General features: G+C 36.2%; 1 long non-coding RNA gene across 2 annotated transcripts in view; it reads left to right on the forward strand.

The window, feature by feature from the left end:
- Positions 1-17,232, forward strand: part of LOC104325399 (uncharacterized) — a 116,661-nt gene that overhangs the window by 44,650 nt on the left and 54,779 nt on the right. For both annotated transcript variants that reach the window (XR_011329526.1, XR_011329527.1), the window contains one exon: positions 16,755-16,825. This is a non-coding gene — a long non-coding RNA (uncharacterized lncRNA). The remainder of the gene's footprint in view (positions 1-16,754; positions 16,826-17,232) is intronic.

Below are 17,232 nucleotides of genomic sequence, written 5' to 3' on the forward strand. Positions count from 1 at the left end.
GGTGTTGCAGCAATGCTCCATTTCGACACCAGCTATGGCTTCAGAATACTGTATATTTGCTAATCTGAACTAGGAGGACAGGAAGTAAAGAAGTGACTTTCTAAAGCAGTAGCTCTGGACATATGGAATGCACAAAAGGAAAGATGGTATCATAGAGGTGGATGTTATACTTCTTAATTCTTTATTGTATTCTTTCCTGACTTTTCCAATGTAGCTGCATTTTCTCTAACTGAAGGGAATATACTTTCAATTTTAATTTTAAGATAACTTGCTAGTTCGGCTGTTACTACACTGAAGATTCTTGAAATTTCTCACTTCCTTTTGATAAGGATTAGGGTACACTATAAAGGACAAACATGCTATACGGTGCTGCCATTCTTTACTTCCATGCAGTTGTTGTAGAGGAACTTAAACGGTTTTGAAAGAGGTAAAAATAAAGCATCTTGTAAATTTATCAAGATTTCACTGAAGCATCATGTGTTTTTCCGTCTATTCTCAAATGTGAATAGGAAAAAGATTTATTAGTCTTATTAAGTCTCTGAATTGCTAATAAATAGGAAAATTTGTATTATTACATGTTGATAGTCTCTGCAATGAAAATTGTAACATCTCCGTATTTCACGTGGTGGCAAGCCTCAGACATTAAAAATTCTTTCAGTAAGAAAATGCTGTGGGTTTTGTTTTGTTTTGTTTTTTAAATACCTAGGAGCAGTCTTACCTGTCAGATTTCTAGCGTGTAAATGCTGTGGAAAATGACCTTGTTATGGATATAGTGCTTAGTGTTAATCTGGAGATACGCTGATAAGAATCTAAAGCATAGTCAGATGGCCTTGTAGCTCAGGTTTTAATCATATTAGCAACTGTTGTAGTTACTCATCCAGAGATCCCAAGGCACTCAGGCAATTTATACATAATTGGTTACTTTGGTCGCCATTGTTCGATGAGTCTGTTCAATGCCATTTTCTGCTAGATGGAACTGAAGCACTTCTGTGCTAATGACAGTGCTACTTTGAACACCAGTGTAATAAGAATGGGAACCCACTGATTGTAGGAAAACAAAAATGAGTACGTGGTGTGTCCTAGAATTTCCGACCAATATAGTCAATCGGGTTTCACAGATCTCAAGACTGATCTTTCCTTAATAGTAACAATTAATAAAGGATAAGGAAGACTGGGCCAGTGGGAGTGTACGTGGCTCTTTATGGAGCATCAGAAATAATTCTAAATATATGTTGTGGCCAAGAGAACCTTTGTTTGCAATAAGGACCTAAAAAAAACCCCAAAAGCATTCTCATTGGAGTTTAAAGTGTTACACAATTATCTGTCAGAAAAGTTCCCCCATAAGGAAAGGGATAGGACTAAATGATCCCCTTAGGGTACCTTCCAAATCTGTGGTCTCTAAAAACCAAACTGATCTCTGTTGAGTAGCAGTTACCAGTGTAGCTGCTTAACTTTTCCAGAACTCCAGGACAAAAGATAATCTACAATATCAGAACAAGGTGGCAAAGACTTTAAGAAATATGAAGTAACTATGTTTTATGCTCTTAAACACAGTTTCCAAATTGCAGTGGAGGAAATTTATTTGCAATTGGAAGCTGTTAACTTTTATGGTGTAATGATGCAGTTATTAGTTAGCCAAGTAAACCTCATCTGAGCATTATTCCTTATTGAACTCCAATAACTCGAACTTAAAGTTTCATCCTTAAAGGTTAATCTACCTTAGTTTTATAAATTAATTTGGGCAGGGACTTAGCTTCTCTTGATTGACCCAAATAAGAAAGAAGATGGAATGAGATTAAGGCCATCAGTGTAGGGGTGTGAGAAATCTGATGGCTTTAGCCGAGGAAAAACTGATTTGCAACACCAAAGAAGTGACAGCCGTGTTCCAAGGTCTTCCCCCTGTCCCCGAACAACGACCTTTCAGTGGGGACGTAACATAGCTGGTGTGTAGCTAGCGGTTAGGGAACCCCATGGTGAGAAGTCCTCATATGCTTAGTTGTTACTCAAAGCTGTCACCAGGTCGTGACAAAGAATGGTATTCCAGTTTCCATTATTACCGTTTTTTCCCACCCATAATTGTAATACTTTGAAATAGCAGGTATATAAGCCGCAAAATTTCACGGTGGTTTTTTTCTGTTTTTTATTTTTATTTTTCTGTTACTGTCAGTCAGGTGACTCCCAAGGTCTAACTAACTGGGTTGTTCTTTCTAATACATTGGCTGTTGATTTGTGCTTGTTAAAATTCTTGGTTCACTTTGTTAAATATATTTACATCTAACATTTGGTATTAGAAAAACTTAAAAGAGAAAGTTTAGGGAATTAATCCCTTTAGTGTGTTGGGGTTTTGTTTACTTTCTTAAACTGGAGTGGGTTTGGCTTCAAGCTAGATGTGCAATCAGAAATTAGGATAAATTCTGATGAAAATTTATCTGCCAGCACAAACCTTGCTCATAAGAGGCCAAGGCATAAGTTTTCTTATTAGACATTTTGGGGTTGTTTGGACCAAGCTAATGGAGATAAAATGCATAAATACAAAAGATTTTGAGGCAGTAGTAAATCCAATAAGCGACATCATGAGCATGCCAATGACTAGGTCTGGTGTGTAATGAAGAGAACATCCTTATGCTTATGGGTTTCTTTTTTTCTCCTGGATTGCAAATTTGTCACTAGATAGAAGTTGAACTATTCATACTTGTATGTCAGAACAGTGCATTTAACTGCAGAATATGATGTACTTAACTCACTTTCAGCACCCACGTTGTCATGGTAGCATTTTGTATACGTAGGAGTTAGATGAATGCTGCAAAATATATGTTTTGAATATGTGGTATGGAATTTCTTTTCTATCAGAAAGGTAGTTTGTGAGCAGGAGAATAACAATGCTGAGGACAGCTCTTGGGCTGTGAGAAACCCAATTTTAATTCACCTGAATGCTTCAGCAATTGGACCTTTAGATGGCTTTGAATTTTAGCATTTTTAGGACTTCTGTTGGGTTCTGGGTTTGGGGGGGGATTTGTTTGTTTGTTTATTTTAAACGCTACTGAACAACAAGAATTTTCTTTATTCTGTTTGATATAGAAGAGAACTGATTTGTTGAAATCTCTTTTGCTTCAGGATTATAGTTTTCCTGGCAGCTGTAAGCCAACTGGTTTGTTTATGAAATACAGACTTATTAACTTTACGTTTTTAATTTGAAAATGTCAGGGTTTTGCATCTAATGGTTAGAGAACAGATGCCTGCCTGTCTGCCTCTCTGCCTATCTTTCTCATGGAAAAACCGACAGAAGTAGTTTTAAAGGCTTGTAACTTAGTGCCATTTTGGAATAGTTAACTTACACAGGATATACAATATCAATATGCTGAACAACTTCAATACATATATCTTTGTAATGAACCTGAAATATCAAGGCAGTGTTATGCAAAAGGTAATCAAATTGTGCATCAAGACTGTTTTTCTAACTAATGGTAATTAAAACTTTCCCCTTTGCCTGCTTCCCTATGTTCAAAACATGATTGATTGTATCAAAGTTTCTCTGAACTAAATACTTCAGCCCTGGGGTTAACAATATTTCTGGATACTTAATCTTATCCAAAGCAATGAGGGAAGCAAAACAAGGAATGCCTGTCACATTGTGAAATGGAAAATAATATTGTCCTGGAACAACTAATTTTCCATCTAGGGATGCTTCCAAACTGATCGGTTAAAGACTGCAGATAAATAGAACCAAATGATTTTATATAGGAACAAAATGTTATCCAGGTACATAATTAATTTAGTTTTTTTAACTGCAAATTTATTTCTCAACTTTTCACAGGCTAATATGTGGTAGATGCTATTAGAGCTAATATGGCAACAAGAGGTTATATTATGGAGCTTCTAAGCTGAGGCAAGCAAGAAACCCTTGGATTTACAAGTGTTGAAGAACTGCATTTCTTTGTAATGATGTAGGAAGTTCTGCCGTAATAAGAAGAGATAAAACTTCAAATTATAAGTTATTCTTCCTTCCTTTCACCAGCTTTGCTTAATGAGGTTGATGCATGTAATGTAAAAAACATTTGTTGTTTCTAGATCCAGAGTTATTATCTAGCAATCCAATTCCCATACTCATGACTAGCTAGCTGGTTTGTTTTGGTATTTATCAACCCTGATTGTATTTTAATTCTACAGTCCTGGCTAATGATGCTGGACCTCAATTTATGCATTTCCAGTAAGTTTCTTGAAATTTTGGTCTTCCTCTTCATAAAAATAATAAAAATCACAGTTATAAGTTGTGTAACAACAGTCCATATTGAATCAATGTGTGTAATTATACATATACACCTATATTATTCCTTGCTCCGAACAGTTCTCTGTTGATAATTGCCTTTGGTAAGCTTCGGTTTGTTCACTTGAATATATCTGATGGTTTTGGCAGCCTGTTGTTCTTCTGTACAAATTAGGAATGCCCAGCAATAAGCTACTTTCCTTATTACAGTTACTAGAGCATCAGACAAACTGGCTGCACAAAATCGTAATAATCAAGCATTTTTATATGTGTTTCAATATGATGATCATCTCAGGCTAGAAACAATATCTCTGAACTGTATGGTGGAATAAATTTGCTGTTGGGTTTCTAATAGGCATCGAGCTAACATGAACAAATTCTTTGATTTGACTTAATATAATGGCACCTTTCACCATTAATTTATTCTTTTGGTTTGCAGTCTTTTTACATTCTTCTAATGTGAGAAGGTATTCTGTACATTATTAACATGTTATGTTGATCAATAGTGCTAAAAGTCATATTTGGAAAATTGAGTTTGTATTTACAAATTTGGAGTTGCAGTGGTTCTACCTATAGTCTTGTTACTTCCCAGTATAAGAATTTCGTGATGCACCTTCAGTTATTCCAGTTATAGATGTATTTAGATACACCCCTTCCCATAAAAAGTCATCTTAAATAATATAACACCTGTTATCTTTGACTTCCTGAGAACATCAGAAGCATTAAACAAGCAAGTGTTTAAATATGAGGTAAATCTGAAACACTGATTACTGAAATTCAGAGAACTGTGAAATTCTACTGAATCCTTACTTTCTGTGTTTATCTATGACTGCATTTTTTCCAAGGTACTTAGTGGAATTAGGCCCCTGTGTTGCAGAGGATGGAATTTTTTTTTTTTTTTTTTGGGGGGGGGGAACAATGGGATGGCACAAATTACAAGGGGAAGAAAGATACATTTTCAGGGCGAGTACTATGCTGAAATTTCCTATTACCTAGCTGTGCTGTAGCTAAAAATTTTCCTTAAATAGTATGTTTTGTGGCTATAATTGGAAACAATAAATGTTGATTCATCAGCAGTGATACTTACCTGAGTTTAGACAGCTGATGTTACAAGGCCCATAATTCAAACAATGCAATGACTCATTTTGTTAATCACTCTGTGACAAAATATATTGGAATCAGTTTCTTGTTAAACAGTGTATGTTCCCTTGAGCAGTGAAAGCATGAAGCGCTGAACATGACTTTACCACTTGAATGGTAAGATTCCTTGAATGAAAAACCAAATCAAATTTCTGCCCTATTGAGAACTAAAAGTTGTCCTAAGTTATATAGCAGTTATTTGTGGGATGTAAATGAAGGATTGAGATTAGATGAGAAAGAGACTGAAACTCTAGTCACAGTGAATGCCATCAATATGTAACTTCACTGTTTTGATAGAATTTTGAATAATTGTTTCAGCATCTAGCATGCATGAACAGTCAGGGTTGTTTGGGATGTATGTGTTAAGATGCAAAAATCATCCTGGGTAAATAACAAAAGCACAGGCCTTCAGTTAGGCAGTCTCTAGTTGATGCTAACCAGCAAGAAAAAGAAATCTGTTCATCTACTTGATTTTAAGTCCAAAACCAAATACAGCTGCCAATATTTAAGTTGATGTAGGTGAGGGACGATGAACACAAGTTGCATCAAGGAAAATTCCAGTAGGATGCCCAGAAAAGAAATTTTGTGGTGAGGGTCACCAATACTGGAACAGGTGCCTAGGATGTGAAATCTGCATCTTTGTGGATAGTCAGAACTTGGCTGACACGTTCCTGAGAAACCTGCTTCAAAATTGAAGTTAGCCAAGTTTTGAGCCATGGTGTAGGAGGGGGCTGGAAATCAGCCAGGTGACCTTCTGAGGTCATCTTCCCAAATGAAATGATTCTGTGATTTTTGTAGGTAGGTGCGAAAAATGCCTTAATGATATCTGGATCACCTTTTTTCAAGCTGCTGCCTTTTCTGCATTAGAGGCATAATTCAATTTATATCTTTAAAACCTTAAAAGGCTAACAGTTTTTAAAGATAGCATCCAACTACATGGAATAGTAGCTATTTTTTAATACAGAATCTGCTAAAATCATTATTTGAATCAGATGAGATAAAAGGTGGAGATGACTAGGTATTTTCTTTCATCTCTAAAGCAACTTTGATTCATATTTAATGGTAGACTTCTCTACAATGCTGATTTTCTTTCATGTTGATTCCTTACTCAATTATATAGTTAAATGGAGGAATTATTTTTTTTCTCTTAGAAAATAACTTTGAAAGCAGAAGCAGCATTGATTACTGTGGTCATACCTGTAACTCTGATTAACATGCAGTATTAGACATTTCCTATTTAATACAATCATATTGTAAGACCTGAAGACAAATGCACAAGCAAATGTGAAACCCCAAAAGGGGGGATCACTGGTATAGTGAAACTACTGAGCTAGAATGCAAAATTATGGATTATGTATAAATAAAGTGATTAATCTGGTCTTCAAAACTCTGAACAACTGATAAAGCTAACAGACGATCTATGCTGATTTTCTAGTTCTGCAAATAGTTAATGAGCTCTCTGCAGGAAATAGTCTAAGCTGGAATGAAAAAGAAAATGTTGAGGCAATTTTGTCATGGTAGGGTTTTTTAATAGAGACACGTTTATTCCTAGTGCAACCACTAAATACATGCTTGCATGCAGTTTGGAGTGATTTTGTATGAATTTGTTGTCAAAATCTGAGTGAGCAGCAGTCTGTAACTGCTACTCAGGAGCCTCTAAAGTGGAAAAAAAGGGAGAAGTGCAAAAAAGTGCATAGTATATGGGGTAAAATCTGTCAGGCTGACTTGAGGATGAACCAAAATAAGATTACCTTTAGTCCTTTACATAGGTGGCACAATTGGTCCTTTGGTATTTGTATCTTGTGACTATCTCGGTCTGCACTTAATAAAATATTTTAGTTCTTTTTCTGTGGATCTTGTCGTAGAGCAAGTAGGGTATTGATTCAGAATGGAATACAAGCAAAGGGGATGCAAAACTTGCCTTCCTGCACTTTCAGCATGACACACCACGACACGCAGTTTTTAGTACCGTGGCTATACATCCCTATTTTTTTCTTATTTTTTGTGGGACTGAAATTTGAAAGTTTGTTTGAACTGAGCTGCCCATCCAAAGACTCCTGACTACAGTCAGTATTTATAGTGCCTATTGCTAGTAATTTTGCTGTGTAGCAAAACTGAAAGTTTTAGTAGCATTTTCAATAGCTCAGACAGTAACCAAAATAGCAATGTTGGAGTGAATGAGAATCTTTTTAGAAAATTACAAACTTGGTGAGATAATTAGGATACTTCTAGATTATGCAGACACAAACTATAGTAATTCTACTACTAAAATAATATGTATATAAGGAATCCTTTTGTGTTTCAGTCTAGTTATGTAAGAGAATTTCTTCTAAGTTGTCATTTTATACAATGACATTGTTATTTCAACTTTTAAAGAACTACTGGCAATTTAAAGGAATTTCATAGTTATCTGGCTGCTGGTCATTCAGGGAAAATTGTGGAATGGAAGGAGGAAATTACAGAATGGAATGGAAAGAAATATCAGTTGCTAAGAACTCACAAAATAGAGCATGAAGAGTTTTAGCCATCCAGTTACTGATGGAATTTTTACATACACTGTTGAAAAATAACAAACCAGAAGGCATCTGCAATGTTATTGTAAAATCATTGTTAAGTGCCTTTGTCTTGAATTATCTTAATTTCAAGATGGATATAGAAGAACAAGAAAGTGTTTCAGGAAGACCAACAAGAATGTTAATATACAGAATGCTTCCCATAATCGGAACATGTAGGTAGCATAGCATTTTCCACTCACACAAGACACAACTAATAATATAATGTTATAGAAATTGTAGATCAAGAATGGCATAGATGAGTTTTTCATTGTCTCTTGGTGAGGAAGAATTGTAGCACTGTCTAAAGGAGAGTGTAGGTGAAGGACTTTAAACAAACAGAAGATTGTTCTTGATGCAATAGGCTGTCAATGTGTGGGACTTCTTGCTGCAAGAAATGATGGCTGTTAAAGTTTACATTGTTTCAAAAAAAAGAAGTAGGAATAATTAATTATTGGGATGAAAAGCCCCAGTGAGAAGCATTAAAGAGAAATAATAAAAGCATGTCTGGCTCAGGAAGCTTGAGGGAGGCAATTGAGGCTCCTGGGTTGTGACATTGGTAAGCATTTGATGTTTAACTTCTGCAAACAGAGGATTATACTGTTCCACCAAACTCATATGCCTTATTTAACAGAATTTTATAATTATTATTCTGGAAGACTTCTGGGGGAAAAATAAAAAGTGCTATAAATTAATTAAAATACTGAAGTAAACATTTTGCAGTGCTGCTTCCTTTGCAGTTCTGGTGGAGTTAAGGTCTTCAATTTCAAAACAGCTCTGGTAAGAAGTGTCTCCTCAGCCTTGAGTCAGATAACAGTCAGAGAAGTGTAGAAGAGAAATAGGTTATGAATTCTGTGATATCTGGGGTGTTACAGAGAGAGTCGGGCAGTGAGTACCTGACGGCTTACTTGTTTTGTCCTGTGCCTTCAACACTTCTCAAGGCTTTTCATTTAAGAAAGGAATATTGTTAAATATTCTTTCTTTTTACCCAAAGAAGCATGAAAAGATTTGCACTCAGCTTCTTTTGTACTGTTTTTCTCTCATGTTCTGCAGTGTTTCTTTTATTCTTACTTTAGGTGCCTTGGAGAAAAGGTTGGTGTGCAGATCTTCCTTCCAAACTACCAAATACTCAAAAGATGAAGGCTTCTAAATGATTTAAGAATTTCTATTTACTATTACAATTCAGTAGAACTACTTTTAAATTGAAAAGAAAGTGTATTATAATTATAGACACAGAAAACATATTAATGCAATGACGTCAGTTAAGGAATCTCAAAAATTTATCTGCATTAAATTAAGCTGAAGATACTTGCTCTCTCACTTTGAGGATGAGAACAGTGTTTTAAATGATTTGCACAGCTTCTATCCTTACCAAGTTCAACATAATGTGGAAACAAAGGTTTGGACTTGCAAAGAGATCCTCATATTTTCAGTCTCCCCTGGAGAGACTATCTGAATATGATGTTATTTGGCATGAATTTTTATTATAATAATATAAAGTTACTCCTGTAGGATAGATCATAAAGTAACTTGCTTCTTTACAGTAGGTAAATGCACAGTATGATTCATCAAAATTGCAAGTTCTTAAAAATTCCTCTCTTTCAGTTTCGAACTTTAGTGGGTGTTAGAGAAGGTGGGAGCTGTTATTCTGCACAGTATGAACCTCTTGGAAATGCAGGCAAAGTGGAACAATTTAGGGCTGGCTAGGTTAGCTGCAAACCCCTATGTAGGTGGTAATATAATCTTGCTTCTTGTACCTCCTGCTGATTTTTTTTTTTTTCTTCCTTTGTTTTTTTCCTCCCTCTGCTTCCAACATACATACCAACTAAGGTGAAACAAATATCTCCTCATCGTTGAACTGAATGGAGGGCCACATCATTTTTTGGATTCAGTCTCCGAGTGTGACTTATGTTAAGTGAAAATACGCTGTAATGCTGTCACAGGTAATGTTCTATAGCTAAATAGCAAGGTATTAATGAGAAAAAGTAATTTAAATTAAGGAAGAATGGTGCTTATTCTGTAAAATATACAAGTGTTTAATCAGTAAGAAGTTGATCATTTTGAAGGGAACAGCTGAGGAAATTCAGAGCAAGTATGCAGAGAATGAGGTGAATGCCTTGTGGAAAGATGCAGAACATGATAAATTCTGTCAAAACTTTTAAGTGAAACTGTTTAAAGTTATGCTTAGTGAGAAGCGTAGTTAATAAACATCAGCTGCTGATATAGTGCTGTTACCTTATGTCTTCTAAAATGTGTGTTTGATTGTCATAAAATTAAGGAAATTCCAGAGGTAGTAATTCTGTTTAATTGTTTGTTTTGAAGTTTTTATGGCGGTGTCTTGGGTTTGGCTGGCGTAGAGTTAATTTTCACAGGAATCTGGGAGGGGACACAGCCAGGACAGCTGACTGGAGCTAGCCAAGGGGATATTCAATATCATGTGATGTCATGCCCAGTATAGAACTGGGGGAGCTGGCCGGGTGGAGCAGGGATCGCAGCTCAGGAACAGGCTGGGCATCGGGTTCTGGGTGGTGAGCAATTGCATAGTGCATCACTTGCTTTTTCCATTCTTTTATTAGTATTATAGTTATTACTACTTCTTCTCTCCTTGTGTTGTCCTATTAGACTGTACTTATCCCAACCCACGAGGTTTTTACCTTTTTCTTCCAATTCTCCTCCCCCATCCCACTGGGGCGGGAGGAGCGAGCGAGCTGCCACGTGGTGCTTGCTGCTGGCTGAGCCTAAACCACCACAGGTTGTAATAGAGTCTCAATTACTTTCAAGCCTCCTACACGAGGAACAAATTTGATTAAATACTTAGTCTTTTTTGATTTGATATTGTTTTGATTTTTTTTTTTTCTCATGTGAAAACTGGAATTTTATCACAAGTGAAATTTTTCGTATTCCTATATGGCAAAAGAGAAGAGCAGGGAACATCAAGTTTTCTTCTTTGCATCAGTTGTTAGAATGTAGCAGCTTACATTTGTCAACTTGGGCTTATTGTAAATCTTAGTCATGTGCATTCTGATGATCCAAAGGTATTTACTGTGTTCTCCTGAAATGACCGCACAAAGAGCTGCCAGTAAGGGCATTGTTTAATTTTATTTTGCATTACATTTGCTTTTGAAAATAGACTGTCCTACCTAACATATTTATTGTCTTAGTGCTGTTACATATGGTAGAAGTGCAGGTCTCTTAAGCTGAGTGTTATGCAAAAACTAAATTAAAAGCAAGTGTGGGATTTTTTATATTTTTTGTATTGGTACATATTATCGCTGCCACAGTTGTCCTTCTAAAGCTGTTGAAGTTAAAACTAACATATATTACTCAGATTGCTTATCAAAGCATCTTGCAAGGCTATTTGCAATGGCTTGATCTTAAACTTCGGGTAAAACTGCTGTCACTTATATTGTTTGTGATAGAATGACATAATCATGATGCTGAACTGACTTGAATGCCTTCTCCAATGGAGCTTTTTCCGCAATAAAGGAAAAGGGCAAAAAACCAAAACCACGAAGTAAAACTTGTTCTCTGTGAATATCAGTTTAGGCAAGAGCTAATAAAATGAACTTGTATCAGTGTTAGGTTTTTCAGATTTGTTCTTTAAATTGGAGGCTGTAAAAGAAATTTCAGGGCTGGTTATAAAGGCTTAAATATTCTACCGCTGAAATGAATGAAATGCAATTCAGTCTCCATTACTTCTATTCATTTGAATCTGCCAAGACAGGAACCAATTAGTGGTAGAGAGATGCAAGCATCTAGACGGAGACCACCAAAGGGTTCCACGTAGATCGGTGAAACATCCTGACTTCATTATGACCTTCTGTCACTTCTGGTGGTGGTGTGACTGTGCAGCTAGTTTTATAGAAGTGAGAAGCTCTGTGATTCTGTCATCTTCCTGAAATTTCCAGCTTTCAGGTTCCTTGGAGTTAAAAGGCTCATAAGTATGTCTACAAAAGGAAAAGTTTCAGAAAGTTTGCAGATGGCTCATTATAACATTATTATAATGACCCCTGACAGAGTATGAATAAAAGAGCTCTACTGTCTTAAGATCAGTAGTAATTGGTCACTTAAAACAGTGTTTACTATTAAGTCATTTGCCACTAAATATGTACAACTCTAATTTTCCACTTAGTTTTTTTTCCAAAGTCTTCAAATGATTATACATCTTCCTCAACCTTTACTGCAAAGATTTAAAACGAACTTTTTTTTCCTTAATGAATAAATATTCTTAACTTTTCCTCCCTTTTAATAATTTTAAGGAGAGACCATCCCTCATAGCTGCCATTGTTCCTTATATCTCTGTTTGGATGGACAGCTAGGCTACCTTTCCAGACTTTGAAACTTAGTGAGAAGCCTGTTTTTCACTTAGCCAATTTACCCTTCATGACTGTGTGTGATCTTATCATTCTGTATTTCCATTGATGTTATATTGTGATGTTGGCACTGTCACAGCTTGCTTGTAGTGATGTAGAAGCAGCACAGTTTTGTGTTTTGGGAGTGAGCAGCTGCTCAAAACCCTGTCGAAGACCAACCTTTTATCATCTGTTGTAAGGTGACTTACATTTTGCTAATGCACACAAGACAAGTTAGATGGAGTTGTTATTTTGATGTTTTTGAAGAGCCTCATAACATCATGTAGAAAACCTGTCACCCTGTCCTGGTTTCAGCTGGGATAGAGTTAACTGTCCTCCTAGCAGCTGGTACAGTGCAATGTTTTGAGTTCAGTATGTGAAGAATGTTGATAACACTGATGTTTTCAGTTGTTGCTCAGTAGTGTTTAGACTACAGTCAAGGATTTTTCAGCTTCTCATGCCCAGCCAGGGCACCTGACCCAAACTGGCCAACAGTGTATTCCATACCATGGGACGTCCCATCTAGTTTAGGAACTGGGAAGTGGGGGGCAGGGATTCGCCGCTCGGGGACTGGCTGGGTGTCAGTCGGCGGGTGGTGAGCAATTGCCCTGCGCATCATTTGTACATTCCGACCCTTTTATTACTACTGTTGTCATTTTATTAGTGTGATCATTATCATTATTAGTTTCTTCTTTTCTGTTCTATTAAACCATTCTTATCTCAACCCAGGAGTTTTACTTCTTTTCCTGATTTTCTCCCCCATCCCACTGGATGGGGGGGGAGTGAGTGAGCGGCTGTGTGGTGCTTAGTTGCTGGCTGGGGTTAAACCACGACACACCCAGAAAACCTGTAGAAAAACTGTCGCGCAGTACATCTACGCTCAGGATTATGTTGTAGTATCCCTGAAGCACTTACCATGGTGTACGTTTTTTGTTAAGGTGGAGTCACTTCAATCTTCTTTTTCCTATTGTTTAATTATCACTATTCCTGTTTGGTGTAAGCCCTGAAGTGGATTTGTGTTTCAGTGGTAGAACAAGGGCAGCAGTGGAAAACGGCACAGACTTGCTTTTTCTCTATGGGCTTATAATAAATGATCACATGCTTGATATGGAAGCTGGTTCTGTCTAGAATTTAAAATCATCTGACAAGAACCTGTAGAGCTTAATTTTCCTTAAACTGCTAAATGGAAATCTGAACATGGGGAGTGTCTGTGGAAGGGGCAGTAAATGAAGCACTTAGCAGCAGAGTACCTACAGATTCAGCAGCTAATAGATTGTTATCTGCCACAATCTAAAATCCCGAGACCAAATAAAATTCTAATTGTGGATTCTTATTCCTGTGTGCTGCTTGAGCAGTCTTTGCTAAATTGTTCTGCACATAATTTAATGTTCATCCTTTTAACTTTGAAGGCATATTGCCAAAGAATTACTCATACAGTTAAAGAAAAAAAAAAATCAGTGAGTGTAGCCCATAAATAAACTACACAGTCTTATTTCCCTTTCCAGGTTTTAAACAAATGATAAAGGGTATACTCTTCAAAAATGCATTTACCAAAAAGAATCCTTTCAAATCATTTCTCGTACATACAACTATGGCTTTTAATGACCCTTGCGGTAAGCTTGGTAAATCGCTTTCACTCTCTTTTAAGTGCATTTGTACTTCAGTGTTCTTACTGTAAATTCCATTGGTGTCTTTGGTCCCAATTGGTTGTGCTTAGCATTTTAGGGGGAAATAATGCATCAGAGTTGAAAAGCAATTTTATTAAAGTGAGAACCATCACAAGTGGTGTTTATTATAATTCATGTGATTTGAGAGTATACATGACAAGCAAGATATCATAATTACATGATTTGTTGCAAATTGTGGTAGACATTTACTTCAGGACACAGTGCTTTTCCTAATGATGAAGGACTCGTCGCTGGACAGCCATTTGTGCTTGGACTGAAAGTTAATTGATCTTGTTCACATTATTATACTGAGATGAGGTATTCACAGCATTATACATTTCTTTTATTGTGTCTTACATTTTACTATTCCTCTAAAAAGACACAATTACCGATCATGTTTTTGTGGCTAAATTTCAGGCAACTATTCCTAGAACCATGTAAGATACACCCAAAAGTGAATTTCAACGAACGATCCCTAAAATATCAGCCTTTCCTTTTAGGGGCTAAGCAGACATCCGATAAAAGTTTTCAGCACTTCTAGGTTCTGTAGGACTGGATTATCCTTTGCATTGGAAGGTGTTTCCCAATGTCTCAACAGAAAATCCCCTGCTGCAGTTTAACCCATTGCTATCTATAAAGCACAAAAATAATATATACTTCTTTTTGCAGCAACCCATTATGTATTTAGGCAGTTATCATATACTTCCTTTTATTGACTTCTCTTTCTTGGAAAACAATCCAAATTACAAATTCATAATTAGATGTGTCTCCTCAGCATTTTTGCAGAAGAAATGCTCCAAAGTAGTTCGCTGTGCTTCCATGTTGCTTGATGCTTGTCTGACTGCAGTGGTTGTTGGGAAACTTGAGACTTGTTCTACCATGTACTGAAAGACTAAATACATTTGAAGTCCTTACAGCCTCTTTGAGGTACCTCTTGTGTGATTATGAAAACAGGATAAGGAGATTTTCAGTGGTTACTTGCATAAGGATTTTGAATGTCAAAAAGGAAAAAAAATTGCTAGGTATGTGGGGTGCATTAGGATACAGAAGCAGCCCCTTCAGGTTGAGGGGTAATTGAATAAAAAGGAGAGAAGGCAACATCAGAGGGAGACTGCTGAGGATGTTTTGAAGAGGGGAAAGTGGAAGAGGTCAATATATTTGGGTAGGTTTGTTTAATGGTTTTATGCATTTTATATATATATGAGATTGAACTACAAAGTTCTGTAGTCTTGGTGGTTTTGGGGGGATACAAACCTGCATAAATGGAAGAACAGACAACATGCTTGGAATCAGTCTGATATCTCAAAAAACTTGAATAAACAGATGCTTGACAACTGATGCTACAAATATTATGAAAATAATGTGTGATTAATAAATATTATTGGCTTCATTGACTTTAATTTATGTGTAGGGGAGTTCTGCAGCACACTAATAAAAGTACTTATTTTATGGAGAGAAGAGTAGCAAAATAAAGGAAATCGTTTCCCTCCATTAAGTACATTGCAAGAATTTAAATATTCAAAATGGTTTTGAAGCATTAAGTAACACAGAGACAAAACATATGCTTTAATGAAAGTACTTATCTCACCTCTCTTGTGGAACACGTTTCTGTTTAAAAAAGATTAGTGCAAAAAGACAGTCATTCAGAAAGACAAAGCTTAAAACATTCCTAAAGCCTGCACATTTCTTGAGTGTTGTTGTAATTACTCCAAAACCACAAAAATGCTGCATATAGAGGAAGATGAAATAAAACTGCAATACAGAAATTCTATACTGGCTGAGATTAGGTGTTGCTTTCCAAAAGCTGCATAAAATTGAAGCCATTAGCTCATATTTGCATTTAAGCAGTGGAGTTGTAAAGCTAGACAGTTATAAAATTGTAAATTACAATCAGACAGGTAACATTACACATTATAGGAAGATGGCTCAGTTTGAATACAATGTTTGAGGAAACATTTTAAAAAAATATGAAGAGGTAGACTAATAAAGCATTGGACTGTTGAGATATATAGGCATTTGTGTCAGCGTACAGAAATTATGTTTGCAACTGGAAGCAGCCTTTTTTTTTCTTCCAGAAATTTACCATTAGAAGCTCCAAAACATGTTGATTCTAGTAACATAGAAACTCACAGTTTCTGTCATTTGTTTATAGGTATTTTTCAGTGCTTGCTATTGTTTACTGAGAAATCAAGAGGAATCAAAATTATACAAAAACGGTTATTAATACATGCTCAGATGACAAGTCTGGTTTTGGTTTTGGTTTGGGTTTTTTTTCTTATGCTGTAGAAGTTTTTTTCTGAGAACATGGAATAAATGAGAACTTCAAGCATTTGCTTCCTCTAACATAATGGGGCTTTTAAGTTATCATCTAAATGACATGAACTGCTCTCAGGGAATCTAAGAGCATCACTCCCAGTGACAACAGTGCTTCCAGCAGTCTGAAGGAGTGAGGCAGGATAGGTGGGTGTCAATTGTAGGATGAAATGGTTTTGAAGTAGGGTATGCTCTTTTTTAATTCTGCCTAATGATGTCCAGTGGGGTGTGGGGCAGGGGCAGTTGGTATTTATGTAAGTACTGTCTAAGAATGCCATAGGTGTAGACCTTTGTCACAATCAAGTTAAAAATGAATAAATACATATATATTATGTGGGTTGTTTTTTTTTTTTTTTACAATGTATATGATCATGTGCACAGTACTTCAGATTTATCAAGAAAACGTTGTTCGTCTTCAGACCTGCAAATAGAGTGATACTTTGCAATTGTCTTTTCTTTCCTATAGGCAGGTCAGCAAGGAGAACAGGCTAAGAGGACAAGAGCCAACGACAAAGAGAAAGAAAATAATTTTGTCAGGTAGGAGTAGTGGGGAAATGGGGACAAGAGTTCAAGCTGTACATGGAAATGAATGATAAACATGTTTGTAGATTACTGCACTCACAATTCCAGTTACAATCTAGTTTCCCACAAAGTTCTGATGCCAAAAAAAACCTGATAAAAGCATTCTTTAAAACTGTCTTCACCACGGCTGATGGTGAAATGTTCATGTGTGACTAGAGTCAACTGGAACATCTTTTTGCCAATGATAACAGTAATATCACCCAAGATAATTAATGAGGTTAGGGTAAAAGAGGTATCTTATTCCTACTGAAAAAACAGTGTTATAGTCCTATTTATTGTATTTTATTTTCACTTTTTACAAGTGCATACTGAATACACAATCCCTGATTCAACAACCACACTTTTTTTTCAAGCTGTAAAAT

The sequence above is a fragment of the Haliaeetus albicilla genome, chromosome 23 (genome assembly GCF_947461875.1).
Source record: "Haliaeetus albicilla chromosome 23, bHalAlb1.1, whole genome shotgun sequence".
Taxonomy (NCBI): Eukaryota; Metazoa; Chordata; class Aves; order Accipitriformes; family Accipitridae; genus Haliaeetus; species Haliaeetus albicilla.